This window comes from Tamandua tetradactyla, chromosome 1 (assembly GCF_023851605.1).
Source record: "Tamandua tetradactyla isolate mTamTet1 chromosome 1, mTamTet1.pri, whole genome shotgun sequence".
In the NCBI taxonomy this organism is placed as follows: Eukaryota; Metazoa; Chordata; class Mammalia; order Pilosa; family Myrmecophagidae; genus Tamandua; species Tamandua tetradactyla.
The window spans coordinates 179,712,340-179,725,452 of record NC_135327.1 but is presented as its reverse complement, the minus strand read 5'-3'; the positions used below and the strand labels follow the sequence as shown (position 1 = coordinate 179,725,452).

Genomic DNA, 13,113 nt, shown 5'->3' with positions numbered 1-13,113 from the left:
CAACTCCTTGTACCCTTTTAAATGATACCCAGCTGCCAGAGACGACCGAAAATAAGCCTACATCATCCTCTCTTCTGCTTGCCTTAGTAACCCCAGTACATGGCACAAAGAGAAGTGTTGAATATTTAGGTTTACATGTGAGAACACAGCTGCCCACTGCACTGATAAAATCTGATAGAAAAGTAATTTTGAAGATAAAGCGAGAAAACAACGGGCAGATCTGGGAAACATGATTTTGCCTGAGAGTCATTCTTTATCTTCTCCATAAAATGGAACAAAAAATGCCCTAATATTCTCCAGAGAACACAATTAAGTAGAGTTTTCATATCATTTCCTATGTTCACCCTGGTTATGGGAGAAGTCTCTTCGCTCTGTAATGGTGCCAAAGAAAGCATAGTGTATTCAAAAATCGTCATCATGTTCAACAATATGAAACTGCATGTGAAATTTATTTTCTGTAGCACTCAAAGTATCCATGCTTAGCTCTTATTCAAAAGTGGACAAAATTAGCCTTCAGGAAACTCTTTACTTCCCAGCTCACTCCTTCTAAAAGAGCTCCATAGTAATCAATTAAATTATGAAGAAATAATAGGCTCTTCTTCCTATGTATACCTTGTTTACTTGGCCTGAGTACGGAGGTAGGGGAAAGCTTCTTTGCTTTATTCGCATGCGAATAATCATCTGAATGATCGAGAGTGAACAATAATATCAGGAAAAATCATTGCAGTGTTCCAATTCCTAGAAAAGGCATTATAAAAGGCTCTTATTTGGGATTGCCACAGTGCACTAACATTTTGCAACAGTGAAACATATCCCTGTTAACAGTTAAGCCAATTCGCTTACTCTCGCTAACTACTCCACTAGGGTTGGGAGAAGGGAAGAGGTAGTGTCAAGTGCTTGATAAGACTAGATTAGTAATGGAAGCCTAGACATAGTGCCAGGTAGAAGAGAACACAGAAGGAGCTTTGAGATCATGAAGATATATGTGCTCTGTGAAGATGTCAGGGAAAACAAGGATAATTATGGAGGGGAAAATAAAACAAAGTATAGAAAAGAAACCAAATACTTATTTCTGAAATGGCCAGGACTAATTTACCTCTAAGGGCATGAGATAAACAGATGGGATTGGGTCCATTTAAATAAACAGACATTCAATCATCTCGCCTCCGGAATTGTTATTTATTACCTACAGTAGAATTTGCTTAGGAAACCAAAGTCTTTGGCCACTACTAAGCTCAGTTTGGGCATGGATGACTTTGAATAAAAATGAAAAAATCATATGATGATGTTCTCAGCAACATTTGTGTTGGGCATCCTCCTGTTGTTTTGTATCCTTTTTTCTTTGATGCCCTTTAGCTGCTAACTCTTCAATCTGCAATTGTTTGAAATGTGGTCCTGTGATCATCTGCATCTGTGTCCATCTGAAGTGCCTGATAAAAATGTAGATTCCTGGATCTGCCCCTAAGCCTGATGAATCATAATAATTGCAGGAGGAAAAGAGTATTGCAGGTACTTAACCTGTGAATTAATCTCTTTTAAAAGACTTCTTAGAAGACAGTAGTGATTTAAATCACTCAGAATCTCATCATTCAAAGCACTGTAGCTGATGACTGCAAACACTGCAAAAGAAGTGGGTCTATATGTCAAATGTGATCAACATTCAAGGGAATATAGAATTCTCAGCCTCAGAAAAGAGAACATCCTGATTTTCTGAATCCAATAAATATAGATAGCTTTTAAATACTCCCCGATATCACCCTCTTTTTGTCACTCATTTTTAGAATAGTAAAAATATAGTCCTTCAGTTTTGTAGTTTTTGCTGTTGTATGTTATCCATGAGTTTGAAACTTGAATATAAAAGTGTGTTTAAACGATGGAGATGCTTAGAACCTGTTTGATACAATAAAATAGGTGGTGGGCTAATCATATTTAAAGGGTTATACATTACTTATGCAGGATATTGGGGAAAAAAGAGAAAGTTAACCATTAAAAACTAATTCTCTGTATTGCTAACACATTTTAAATTTATACTGCTGCAATTCATAAAAACACATCTTCTATTCCCATTTTAGAACTCATCAGTATCCCTAATAAGTACCAACTGTTGCTCTACTACGGGGACCATATACAATTATCCAAGTTGCCTAGCATTTTTATTACACCTCAACCCTTTTGTAAATAGTTCAGATTCGTATCCAGCAAAATAATTCAACCAAACCCACACAGCTCATTGAAAACGAAAACCACGTTTTCACCTTCCACAATTGCTGTGCTGTAAATACTAATTTACAAAATCTCATTATTATTATTTTAGGTATGCATATCAAAAGAACATATACTGAGAGCTCAATATGTGCCAGGCAATGTATTAGAAATAGGGAAGGAAATATTATGGGAATTAAATGAGATATAGGATATAAAATATTCAGAAAAATGTCTGTCACATCATAGCTCTTCTTAGCTATTTTTATTATTTGGGAGTGACTAGACCATAGTGTTTTGGTAATAACGATAATAAATGAGATGAAGAAGAAGAGAAGGAAGAAGAGCAAAAAGAAAGACATATATTAACTCATTATTCAGCATTTACTCTGCACCAGTCATTACACTAAAGTTATTTATATGTCTCATTTTCTTGTGTAGGAGGGGAATGAAGGAATGGTTACTAGAGCTATGGCTGGCAAAGAAGACAGGCGAGTTATGAAGGATTTCATGTGGGTTTGATTTGGGGTTTCTCCGAGACAGTTGAGAAACACTGAAGAATTTTTAACAAGCGAACGACACGTTTAGATTTGCATTTTGAAAAGGTCACTCTGACAGTGTGAGGGATAGATTGTACTAGAGAAAGGCTGGAGAGTGGAGGCCAGTTAGCAACATATGGCTCTGGCAATAGTACATACACAAGATACTAAAGGTCTGAGAAACATGTGCGGATAGAGAAGAGGGCATGGATTCTAGACATGCCCAAAAGATAGAACTGATTTGACTTGGTGACTGATTAGATGTATAGAGATGGTGGTGCAGGGTTAGATTCTGGAAAGAGGAAGAAGGACAACATATCAACCTCACTACTAGTGTGCTGCACACTTTGCCAATAATAATAGTGTACAGATTAGTATCATTCACATCATCATATAGAGTAATACTTTGAAGATTCTTACCTAATGAAAAAAATACATATGATCCGCAAGAAACTTGTTCCTATTCTAAAGCTAGACTTCCATTTTGATGTCTTAACGGCCTAAACCTATGGAATAGTCTAGTAGATTTTTCTCCCAGAGAAATCTCAGTATCATCTTTCTCTCCCATTGAAACGTTTTCACAACAATGCTAAACATACAAGAGTATAAATATCCCCCTTCTCTTCTTTCTAGAATTTTACATGGCAAAAATAGCACTTATGCCCAGACAACAAATGCTTCTATTAATCTCTTTGCTTAGAAATAGATTAAGTAAAGGTCTTTCTGGCTTATGTCCATTTCAAACTGTAATTGACATTGAAATTTCCTCTTAGCTTTAAAAAATGTTCTTGTCCCATCCAAAATAATGTGCTTTCTCTTATTGAGCACCAGAGGGCATCATTCCAGTGAAAGACTGGTTTAGAGAGAGACAGGAGGGGAGAGGTGAGTGAGAGGGTGGGGGGGAGGGAGGGAGGGGGAGGAAGAGGGAAAAAGAGAGAGAGAGATTCCATTGCTAATGAAAGAAACTGAATTTTTAGGGTGTACTGTTATCCACCAGGAGGCATTGCCATGGTAACAGTACCAGTTAAGATGATTGTATATTTAGGTCATAGTATAAAAGAAGTTTGAACATGTGGGGGGGAAGAAAAAAGAAAGTAAAGAAGGCAAGAATATATGAAGAGTTGGAAGTAGACAAACCAGCTGGAATCTACTTCACCCTTTGCTTATATCAGTTTCAAAAAGTCACATTATGCCTTCCAAAGCAAAAGCAGTAATACGTTCTAATTAAAATTAAAAGTTGCCATGGAAATTCAGAACCAGAAAGTGCCAACAATCTCCACTCAACATGGCAAAATAAAGAAGCAACTGCAAGTTGGGATGGATGTGTTCTTATCCAAGTTTTTGGTTAGCTGCTTGACCTAGAAAAGTCCCTTCATCTACTCCAACACCTATTATGAGTTAAGCTGGACAATATCAAAATTCTTTTGCATACATTTGCATCAGACAAAAGAAAATCCATTTAGTGATGTTTGTGTAGCTGATAGAAATGGTATCTGCCAAAATGTCACCACATTTTGGTGACCATCATGAATTAAGCAGAACAAGCATGTGGTGCCAACTAAGAATCTCCTCAGTACTAAATCTTCCGTGCTCGTGGTTTAGGGGATCCAACAAGGATATGCAGAGTTGAATTTAACACATGGGGAGAATATCATTGAATCCTGAACACTACAGTTTTCCTTTCCCCAAACACAGAGAAAACAAAGGCTACAACTTACAGTCAATCAGCACAGCATAAGGGCAAAGGCTCTCGAGTCTAACAGACCTGTACTTAAATCCAGGTGCTACTACTTAATAGCTGTGTGACCTTGGGTCATTTCCTGACTCTCCTGAATGCTGATTTCTTCACCTGTAATTTTGGGACAATGTCATCTACTGGGGATCATTGCAATGAGAAAATTGATTCATCTGTTCACTCATTCGACAAATATTTAATGAGCTCCTAGGAATTTCCAGGTGCTGATTTAAATACTGGGGATAAAGCACTGACAAAACAGATAAAATTATACATGGAAAGTGCTTAGGACAGTGTTAGGGACTTAGAAAGCACTCAATGAAAATGCAACAGGGAACACTGACCTGTTTCCCTCGCAGAACCCCCCTCCCCCACCCCTCCCCACACGTGACCCAGATGAGCTTTGGGGTATGCAATCAGTGCACTTGCTGTAGGGCCCCTTAATGAAAGCAGCCCCAACACCTGCTCTGTGAAAAAAGGCAGACAACGTGGGGATCAGTTGATAGAGAATGAAAGCTGCTTGATAATAGCCACAAAGAGGATATTGAAAGTATGTGACTAGAGGAGTTCACCAAGGAAAAGGACAAGGGAAGCCACGTCATAAAATGCCAAGTTAACTCAAATAGAAGTTCGAATGAAAACCTTCTTAAAAGGAACCATGTAACAAAATGTTTCTCTCAGTCTCTTGATCGTATTCAAGAAAGATTAAGACAAGATTAAAAATGGAGTTCGGGTGGTCATGTTAAGACGTTTGTTGACAGGCATTCTTTCACAGGTATCTGCCAAAGAAAGGCTGACATCAGTGATGGAGGGCCAACCAAATACTTAAGACAGCTATTAATGCACACCCAGGTTCTTGTCCTCGTTTTGTTTTATTTTTTTCTTCCTCTCATTCCCTCTTTGTTTCCTTTTCTACTTTCCCCTCTTCTTCCACTTATGCACTTGGCTGTAACTTTGTTCATTGCAGTGAGTCACAGGGATAACCAGCCAGCCTCTCGTTCACTGAAGGCAGAGCCATGCCTTCCCTGCTGGCCTAGAGGCTGTAAATGCTCTTTGCTGGGGCCCTCTGAAACTGCCCCTCCCTCCAGGTTTTGGCCCTGGAGGCTGATTGCCTTGAAATTGGAATTGTAGAATTGCAGCTGGACATAAATCCCAGCTGCTTGGCTTTGGGGGTGGTCTGGGCAAAGAAAGGGATGGGGCCACATTTAGAACAATGTGTTTGTGTGAAGATGGCAGTTTCTGTCTCCCCTTCTCCCAAATTCTGAGACTGTTTTGGGGTCTCAGCCCAAAAGTAGAGGGCTGAAAACATGTTCTTTGTATTCTCTTGTACTTGAACTAGGAAAGAATATTAAAACCAAACCTATTTTCTCATGCCACCACCCTCCCCTCACCTTCCAGACACCCTCAGGCACACTTACCTACACAAATATGCCTCCTTCTTTTGTCGGAAGACTGAACCCCCTCCACCCCACACATATTGGGTTCCAAGACCTTTCCCCACTCTCACCACCACAGTCAGAGACCTAAAAGCCAGCAAGCTGACTAGACCGGATTTTTCACATATTTTTAGGATCAAATTTTATTTTTTAAGTTTTAATTGGTATAATTGTTTAATCAAGTAAAGCAAATAGGGAGCTATCTACTGTCATTGCCACAACTGGAACACATAATTAATAATAGTAATAACAGTAAAAATTCATCCAGCATTAACTTATTGTATCTCTAGTCCTTAACTGCCAAATCCTTTACACTGCGACATTTGGGGCACAACATTTTTCCTTCCACTTGACAAGAGTCTCAAAAGCCCACTTTATAAATTTTGCTTAATACTATTTCCAAGGAGAAACTGTTCCTCGGCCAAAATGACTGGTTTTACTTCTATGATCATCAGGACCCTTATCTCCCCAACAACAGTGCATGCCTAATCATTTGTGGTTTCTACTTAAGCGCATTGTCATCCCTATAATTTGTTTATCAATGAAAATGTATTATATATACATAAATACATACAAAACACTACCATATATGCTTTTCATTTATATATGTATATATATATAAACACACACACACACACACACACACACACACACACACACACACACACACATATATATATATGCTTACCAATATAATGTATTCACATATACCGAATGCCAGTAAAATACGATACACAGCCTTTGCCACGGGACCCCGGGTTCATTACTGGGGAGTTTACAAGGCAACTCCACTTTCAGAACCCTCCTAATCCAGGGACATCAGAATTGCCGCAATTGGAGTGCAGGGCGCCCCCCCCCCTCCTCTCTGGCCAGGGTATCCAGACTTTGCCGCTGGGTAAAGTCTGGCAGGGCCGCATGGCGGGGGTGGGGGTGGAGGTCTGCTGTGTCACAGACGGTTTTCCCCAGAGCCTCTTGACTACCCCCAACCCAAATTTAGGTTTTGCCGCAGGCCTTTCTGGTCACCCAGGGTTTTTTTCTTAAGTCCGGACTTGGCGTCCTAGTCTCCTGGGCTGCTCCCTGGGGAGCCAAGAGGCCACCGACACAAGGCGCCAACAGCCGTGGAGCCGGGAAGTACAGCATAGCGTGCGGATGTGTGTTGTGTTCCTGGCTGCGTGGAGCAGAGGAACAGAGAAATCACACAACTGTCACCTACCCACGGCCACCGAGAGCTAAGAAAAAGAGTAAGGAAAGCTGAAAAAAAAAGAAAAGAAAAGAAGAACGCGAAATAGAAAGTCAATGTGGAGGATTCCGGAGCTTGAGGACCTGGAGGCGCCGCGCTTTTGCTGGGCTCGCCGCGCCTGAGGACAGACTTGGAGTCCTTTGGGGCCGCAGTCACAGCCATGCCGTGGGTGTGAACTGACATAGGGACACGGGTTCAGGGGGCGTCATGGGTGAGAGAGCGTAAAGCTCTGTTTGCTTTAAGCATTTGCTTCCATTTCTCTGCCCTCCTCCCGCCTCTGGGAACTGACAGTCTATCCCCGCCGATATTTCCATATATGCAAGTGCCTTGCTCTCACTGTCTGGCACTGGAGGGGGCACAGGGACCCTCTCTTGGAGGCTTTTGTGGCTCAGAGCAGTCTCAAAGGCGGCAACAGGCACCAGGGCAGAGAAAGGGATGCGAGTGCAGAAATGGGACGGAAAATACATTGCCACCTCCCCGTCAGTAATTGGGGGAAATTTTCACCTCCTGAGATCTCTTGTAAGTGAACCTTCTTCTGACTCGTGGGGGGGGGGGGGGTGCACCAGTGCTCCGGGCAGAAGGCACAGGTGGATTTCTGCGCCAGACTCGAATTCCGCAAGCTACAAGTTAACTGCGATCGCCCAGATCCGCAGGTGGATGGCAGAGAAGAGTCGGGGTGCACAGGGACCTTATCTACCGCACCGGGCACCGCGGATGTGGCCCAAGGCTCACCGTGGGGTGGATGGCGAAACCCAGGCACAGTTCGAGATCTCGCGGGCTCCGGGGCTGAAACCCTGCCCCAAAGCCTGAGTGTAGACACGACCTCGTGCGCTGGGCCAAAATGGGATTGGATTCCAGAAGACTCCCCCCTCACTTGTCCTGGGACCCTTTCCCTAGTCTTATCACCCCTTCCTCTTGGCCATGATTCAAGGGACACAGCACCAAGCGTCCCTTCAGCAAACCAGAGAGGGCTCCCGAGGGGCTTCTCCAAAGGCGGAGCCGGGGAACAGCGCGCAGCCGGAGCTAGCCCGGCCTCAACCCCAAACGCACGCAAGACGCGGACAGCAAGACCCCAGGCAGGAAGGAGCGTGAGCTATGGGAGAGGGAGAAGCTCTGCTTGTCTTTTCCTTGACGGCATCTCGGGGAAGAGGGAGGGTAGAAGGGTGTCCAGTGAAGGTGGAGCAGATGGCGGGCTGGAAGAGGGAGCAATATCTGGACAGAGGCAGCTCCCAGGCAACCTTCGCCACTTTCCGCGGGACTCAGTGACCCGCGGCCCGCACGCAGTGACCCCAGCCGCGCGCACTGCCTCATTTGCCCCTTCTTTCCAGACCCGCCATCACTGCTCTAGCCCACCAAGCCCCAGGAGCCAAAGTTTCCGTTTGAGAATTTACACCTGAAAAAAAAAAACATTCCTCAATTTCCCCAATCTCTGACCCCTCCGCGTCGCGGTCAGGAGGATTGGGAGCGACCCTGCTACTGCCAGGGCTCCTGGCACGAGCGAGAAGAGAACTGGGTAGAGGGTTGCTCTTACCTGCCGCAGATTTAAAGCTCTAGTTGCCTCCACTGGCTGCGATTTCTTTGGCAAAGGCTGCCAGGGGCAGAAAGCCCACCGGGTCGGGCGCGAACGGCTCACCGCCGGGAGTCAGAAGCTAGCAGCCGGCTCGCCGTCTCCCTTGATCTTGCAAGAGAAAAAGAAAAGATTAGTTGGTGCCGCGGCACTCGGAGGGGTGGGGCAGGGGGAGGCGGGGAGGAAACCGACCCAAAGGCTCAAACGGGCAGCTGCGGGTTTCGGGCGCGCGCCAGCAAGTAGCGCTATCCACTCCGGTCTCAGCCACTGGGCGAGTCTGCAACCCGTTCGCGGTTAATGACTGGGGTTAGATTGACGCTGCCCCCGCCCTCCACACCAAACCACCGAAGGAGATGCCAACCGGACTTTCAAACCTGGCTTTCACGTAGAAGATGAGTCTGGAGAGCAAAATAGACCCGAGACCTGAAAGGACCGAAGAGCTGGGCAGGATTCATTTCTTCGCCAAAGTGCTTGGGGGAAGTAGTGATTAGTGAGGGGGGCAACACCTTCTCCGGGCGCCCCTGGCTATTTCCAGGTGGGAAGTGCGATTTCAAGGCTCTGACCAACCCGCAGGATGAGTGTGTGAGTGTGGGTGTGTGTGTGTGTGACCGCGCGCGCGCGCTCTCAGGAGCGGGTCTCCGCGCCCAAGCGCCTTTGGTATGGCAGGAGAGCCTGTCGTTGTTCGTGCTTGTGTGTCCGATTAGCTGCAATGGGGCGGACAATTTCTGGAGAGAACATTTACAATTTTCTTTCAATATGACAGGATTAGTTGCTGTTGAAGGCGCTCCTCCAATGAAATCTTCTCTGCTCTCTGATTTGGCGGTTCTTCTGAGCAAATATGACGGCCTTTTCTCCAGGCTCCTTTCTGCCCCTCTCCACGACCATCCTAGAGACCGATTCTCCATCTGCAATTTTTACTTCAGAATCTGTATAATTACCACCACCACCTAATCCCATTCCTGCAAGTTAATGCTTGCTAGAAAGGTGACGTGACTTATCGGGAAGAACTCGATGTTGCTTTTTGATTGCGGACGGTATTTGAGCCTAGTTTTTCCAGGTGGGGAAATGTTAGAATAAATCCACTATGCTTTGTAAACATATAATCGGGTTGAACTAGTCATGGATTGTTTCTTTGGGACATTGGCAAAGGTGTCAGAAGGAGAGGTAATTATGTTTTCTTCTTTTACATAGGAGTCAGTGCTCATGTTTTCTTCAATTAGTAGGTATTAGAGTACAGAGTATTTATTGTGCTTTAGGGAACTTGTGAGCTCCATGAAAAAAAAAAATCAGGATGCAAACGTTTTGTGTCTGCACCAGTCCTAGGATTTGTTATTTCTTTATTTCTTTAAGGGAAATTCCTTCTTAGAAGAGTATCCATTATTTTTAGGTATTAACCCCATTGTTTCACAAATTGCTTCTAATTAATTGGATTAAGTTCTCTAATTTTAAAGGTTCAATAATATGATTCTAAAGTATAGTTGCAGAGAAGACTTGCTTTGTGAAAGTATATGTGTATGCAAAAATGATAACGTGATATGCACTTTGTCTCATCCACCTTCTGCAATAAGTTGGAACTTTAAATTGAATAGATATATTGCCTCTTGTATCAGAGACAGAAAAGAGCAAGTAAAGGATCCACCAATTTGTATCAGACACAGAAAAGAGCAAGTTAAGGATCCACCGATTTAATTTAATATGTCCAATTCAATACCATATAATTCTCCACGCCGTCTTTTACTAGACATTGAAGGCCATACGGAATAGCAAAGCCACTGCTCCTTTCCTTTATGATTTCCAGTCTCATTGGCTAGGAAAGGCATACATATGAAACATCTATATAACAATGGACAACCAAGGTGATTGATTAAAAAGCAATATATATCCCATTCATGAATAGAAATTTTGTAGTTGAAAGTTTCTGCCCTCTCTGTGAACTCATATCTACCACAGAGTAGAACATGATGCCCACTTGGTCCTGCTTGATTGAAATCACCCTAAAAGAAAGCATTAAAATACAAGCATTGAGTTTTCGCCCTCCACACTGTCACAGCCCACCAACCCTATTGCCCTGAATGGAAGTAGGCATATGAAATACACCAGAGTCTTTTGGAAGATTATGAGATGCTCATTAGAAAATCAAGAGACAGCTCTGTCCAGTCTTGATCCTCAGCCTCTCTCAGCATTTGGTTCATTATATTAAAAATCTGATTTTATGATCTCTTCTCCCTTAGAGGATTTTTTGAAAATTAATTCATATTTTTCTTCCTTATTCTATTGTTTCTGTTCATTAAATTTGCAGAAATCCATGTAGTTGCTTGAATCTTTTTGAAAACATGCATACACACACACACACACACACACGTCAAAGAAGAAGGTGAAGGGAAATGGGCCTCTGACCAGCAATAGAGCACAAAACCCAGCATTTTGTTGCTATTTTGTTCTTTTTATGTTATTAATACCTTTTTAAAGACAAGAGCTGTAATTCCATAAAAGAACAATAAATTAGTCAATGAAAACTAACAGCAATTTTCTTAGCCTTAATGAAACAGAGTCCATAGGTAAGTGAAATAATCTGTTCACTAGAAGTCGCTATATAAAAAGCCTTTTGGAGAGGAACAACAAACAGAAGAAGCATATTTAGCAAAAAGATCAGCAATGATGTCAATTTTATTCTTCTTGGTCATCACTGAAAATATTTTTATGTACATACTTGCAGCTGTGCCACTCGCTTTGTGATTTAGGAGAAATTATTAAACTGTTTTGTGCCTCAGTCTCCCAGCATGTAAAATGGGATAGCAATAGTAATAATAATATCCCTTAAGAGGGGCTGTTATGTGGAATAGTAGAGTTAATTCATGTGAAGTTCACAGAAGAGTGCTTGGCAAGTAGGAAATTACCTCAAATTAAGACTTCTCAGCAAAGGGTTAAATATGCAGACTCCTGGGCCATGCCTGTGATCTACTGAATCCCATATTCTGGAGTCCTGCCAATATCAATGACACTGCTTGCAAACATCATGCAACAAGCATGTTAAATGAAATACATCATACCACTGACCCCAGGAAACCCCATCCTTTCCCCCTTCTAATTCCCTTTACTACATAAGAAAGTATCATGTATGTTCTGAACGTTTTATTTTTATGTCCTAAGCCAGTTCATTTTCCAAGATTAAAGTGTACTCTCCCATCCCAGCACTACAGCTTTTGCATTTATTAGTAACCTTTGGTGTGGAACATTTTCAAAAATGCTTTTTAAAGACTTTGTAGAATGCGTCTATGGATTTCCCTTTATCTACATGCTTTCTTTGCACCTCAAAGAACTGTAATAAATTAGTAATTTCCACTTGTGAAGTCAAACTTCATTACCTACAACCTCATAAGGCTGGTTTTAGGCATGTGCTGAAGAGCTCCAAATGCCTGTAAGGGATGACTTTGAATCTTTGACAAAGCTTTCTTTTGAATAAGACTGTAAATAAGGTCGCCACTAACGTGCAGTGAAAGGGATGACAGGACTCATTCCTGAGAATGCAGTGCATATTTTATTGTGCCACGTTGATTTCAGTGCAGCAATAATTACGCTTCAGCAATTAGATGCACAAATCAGCACTACTGTCATCCTGAAGTGGATTAAGAGGGTGACAAGTTCAACTTAAGTGATTTTTCACCAGGTATGGTGGTCATAACATTGTTTCCCCTATTTTCAAAGAAACCTAGAAAATGAACTTGAGGGCTTTGCCTATGAGGGGGAAATGAGCCAAGAGCAGGAGATCTTGCCCTTGCCCTTTGTCTCCTTCTCACACAAACTGTTCAAGCATTGAATCAGAGAAACAGCATTTATCAGCCTAAGGTTTGGGAAAGGAGGGCTAATTTATCTGATGTATGCCAAAGGAATTTTTTCTCTTCCTTGACCTCTCTTTGAAATATAACATTCCTGGGTCAAAGTGGACCTCTACTAAATGGCAATCACTGATCAAAATGGGCTCTTCAGTGTCCTCACTTCAGTATCCTCACTGTTTTGAAGTCCTAATAAGAGCACCACAATAGACATGCTATTCTTCTCGGAGTTATTTATTTTCCTTGCAAACCTTCCCAGAGAATAATTTTAAAGTCTTCATTCCTTAGATAAAAAAAGAGTATCTTTTTTTTTCTCTTAGAAAATCCTAAGCTCATCTTTTAGACCCTACAATAGGGGTTTTCATATACAAATGGGAATGATTCTGAGGGATGCTGTTTAGTGACAGTCTGACATAACAAACAATGCTTTTCTGTTTTTTTTCTTTACCGTTTTCTTGAAGTTTGGCATCACAGCTGTTTTAAACTATTCTTTTCCTAGCAGTGGTGGTGTTAACCGAAGCCTCAAAACATTTACTGCTGTTGAGTCTAAAATGTTTAAAA

At 42.3% G+C, this 13,113-nt stretch overlaps 1 protein-coding gene across 4 annotated transcripts in view; it reads right to left on the bottom strand.

Annotated features, from left to right (window-relative positions):
• The window catches only part of CHRM2 (cholinergic receptor muscarinic 2), a 157,778-nt gene extending 148,337 nt beyond the window's left edge, over positions 1 to 9,441 (bottom strand). For 2 of the 4 annotated variants that reach the window (XM_077143087.1, XM_077143219.1), the window contains exons 1-2: positions 9,094 to 9,441; positions 8,684 to 8,830 (exon numbers count right to left, since the gene is read on the bottom strand). The gene's annotated coding sequence lies outside the window, so the exon portion shown is untranslated. The other 2 variants (XM_077143168.1, XM_077143233.1) reach the window with 2 other exon arrangements.
• Between the last annotated feature and the right edge of the window lie 3,672 nt (positions 9,442 to 13,113).